Genomic DNA, 3,225 nt, shown 5'->3' with positions numbered 1-3,225 from the left:
CCTCAGCCTCCCAAAGCGTGGGATTACAGGCTGAGCCACTGAACCCGGCTCAGAATTAGAACTTTAATACAACACATGGTTAGAAACAAAGGCATCAGATTCTATAGGAAAATATGCCTACAGAATAGATACAGTAAGGTGGTTTAAAAACATTCTTAGAAGCCTGGTGGTTCAGCCTGTAATCCCGCGCCTTTGGGAGGATGAGGTGAGTGGATTGCCTGAGCCCGCGGGTTCAAGACCCCCCTGGGCAGCGAGACCTCATTTCTACAATAAATCAAAAAATCGGCCAGGTGTGGTAGCGCATGCCTGTAATTCCGGCTACTCGGAAGGCTGAGGCGGAAGGATCGCCGGAGCCCAGCAGGTCGAGGCTGCGGTAGCCGGGAGCAGTCACTGCACTCCAGTCTGGGCGACAGAGTGAGACTCCAACTCAAAAAAAACAAACAAAACATTCTTAGAGAGGAAGAAGAAAAGTGGACAACTAGGAAAGATTGTACCTAGTTCCCCCGTGCCTCTGGCCAGGCAACACTACTTATGGATACATGTTGGACCTAGGTGATAAACAAGAGTACTGTGCTGTCGCAAGTGAGGGCAGGCCTCTAAAATCCCTGCTAAGGTGAAACACACATCTGGTTTGGGAAATGTTCTTCCACAAAGAACATCGTGATCTGCCTCATGAATGCCTCTGTGCTGGATGTTGTAGAATGAACTTCCTTTGATGACCTTGAAGGAGCAGAAATGTTAACCCTCTTCCCCAATGGGTAAGGTGCCATGTTGCCAAGAGACAAAGAAAGATTCAGTCAAGAAAGTGCTCCTTAAATGAAGGTGTTCCTCCATGTTCTAGGTGCGTACCTTGAATTATGGGGCTGGATCAGCCCTAATGTTTGCAGAGTTCAGGGGGCGAGAGAGTGAATGGAGGCCTACACATCAAATGTCTCATTTTTTTTGAGTCAGGGTCTCACTCTGTCACCCAGGCTGGAGAGCAGTGACACATTCACAGCCCACTGCAGCCTCTAATTCCTGAGTTCAGGTGATCCTTCTGCCTCAGTCTCCTGAGTAACTGTGACTAGAGGCACACACCACCATGCCTGGCAATTTAAAAACTTTTTTGTAGAGACAAAATCTTGTTGTGTTGCCCAGGCTGGTGTTGAAATCCTGAGCTCAAGAAATCCTCCTGCCTTGGCCTCTCAAAGGGCTGGGATCACAGGTGTGAGCCACCATGTCTGGCCTGGATTACCTTTCTTGAATCTTAGCTTTTGTGTTTTTAAATTTCAATTGAGCAGAGCATCCTGGGTTGGCATAGCCATGGCAGCTCGTGTCCTTTCAGCCCATGTCCGTCACTAGCCCACATCCTTTGCACTGCTGCCCCAGGTTCCCTTACTGGCCCAAACTTGGATGCTCAGCACTGCTGTGTATCCCTCGGGGCCCAGACGAGGTCAGGTGCTTTGCAGTTGGCCTTGGTGCTCACAAAGATTCCAAGTAGAGACACATAGTTGTGATACCAATATAGTGTCGCACTCCCTTTGACATGAGAGGGCATCAATGATCGTGTTCTTTATGACTTGAAACTCTATGACGCCAATGATGGCTCATGCCTGTAATCCCAGCACTTTGGGAGGCAGAGGAGAGAGGATTGCCTCAGTCCAGGGGTTCAAGATTAGCCTGGGCAACACGGCGAGACCTCGTCTCCATGATAAATCAAAAAATTAGCTGGGCGTGCACCTGTAGTTCCAGCTCCTTGGAAGGTTGAAAGTGGAAGGATCGCCTGAGCCAGAAGGTTGAGGCTGCAGTGGCCATGAGCATGCCACTGTAATCCAGCCTGGGCAACAGAGTGAAACTCCAACTCAAAAAAAAGAAAAAGAAAAGAAATTATATGATAAGATTGACCCAGAAAAGCTCTCAGCAAATTTCTCACTTTATCAAAGACCTGGGCCTAAACAGTACAGACTAAGTGAAGATTATCATGGCCATGGAAGCAGATTTGGGGTTTGAAATTCCTGATATAGATGCGAAAAAGTGAATGTGTCCACAAGAAATTGTAGATAAGAAGGATGTATATGAATGAAATAGCAGACCATCCTGCTTCACTGAGGGCAGACTCAGATGACACTGGCTAGCGTCTGGAAGTGAGACCACTTTTGGCTTTATTGCTGACATGGACAGGTGAATTCTATTGGATTTGTATTTAAAGTATATGTGTTTCACCCTTTGAAAAGAAATCTATAAAACCAATAAATAAATACATTTCAATTGAGAGAAACTTTCCAGAGGCAGTAGCAATTGCAATTGTCATTAAAATCCTTAAAGCAACACTTCCATCATGAATTGAATATGTCAAACATTATCATTGGTTTTATATGATATATTGTCATTATCACAAAATATTTTAATTCCATCCTATAACTCATCATTATTTATATGATGTTCAAAATCCTTTATAATGATATCTTTTAAAACTCTAGACTGATATCGTTTTGTAAAGGGTTGCTATCATGTTTCGTGCATATAAGTGCAGACATAAATACACACACATTTAAGGCATGGCAGATCATGCCCGTAATCCCAGCACTCTGGGTGGAGGGGGCAGGAGGATTGCTTGAGCTCAGGCATTCCAGACAAGCCTGGGCAACACAGAGAGACCCATGTCACTGATAAATAAAACTTTAAAAAATTTCTAAAAGACTAACATGAACTATTGTGAATATTGTGCTAATTCATGGGTAATTCCAGTCATATATTGGAACATGAAAAGAAACAAGACTCTATTGCATTCAGGGCATCGGAGGAAGATTGTAGAGAGCAACTGTCTTTCCTCTGATCAAGAAGCTCCTGCCGTCTGATGCTTTTCACTCCCCAGAGCAGTGTCTGTGAATGATGCCAGCAGTAGCAAAACCTGCAAACCCTCACAGGTTTGGGTGTGATCATCCTTTGTTTGGAGAATGTAGAGAAAGAGATGCTGCGGTCCTCTGGGGCCCGAATGGTGTTAGTTCCGAGTGACATTCAGGGTTATAAGTTATACTAACACCGAGCGGAGGCCATGTGACCGAGGTCCTTCTAAAGTGAAGCCCAGGATACCCGCCTCAGTCTAAGACCAATGCCGCACTTCTCACCAAATAACCATATATTACTCCAGTGGATTGAATGGTAGCTCCCATTCAAATGCCCACATTCTAACACCCGGACTTGTGAATATGACCTCTTTTGCAAAAAAACAAACAAACAAAAAAT

At 44.9% G+C, this 3,225-nt stretch overlaps 1 pseudogene; it reads left to right on the top strand.

Annotated features, from left to right (window-relative positions):
• The first annotated feature begins 1,302 nt into the window (after positions 1-1,302).
• LOC103262315 lies at positions 1,303-2,062 on the top strand (annotated as a pseudogene).
• Positions 2,063-3,225: the final 1,163 nt, after the last annotated feature.

This window comes from Carlito syrichta, unplaced genomic scaffold (assembly GCF_000164805.1).
Source record: "Carlito syrichta isolate Samal-C Ts95f unplaced genomic scaffold, Tarsius_syrichta-2.0.1 Scaffold304445, whole genome shotgun sequence".
NCBI lineage: Eukaryota > Metazoa > Chordata > Mammalia > Primates > Tarsiidae > Carlito > Carlito syrichta.
Note: the sequence above shows the minus strand (reverse complement) of the source record. Positions and strands in the feature narration are given on the sequence as shown.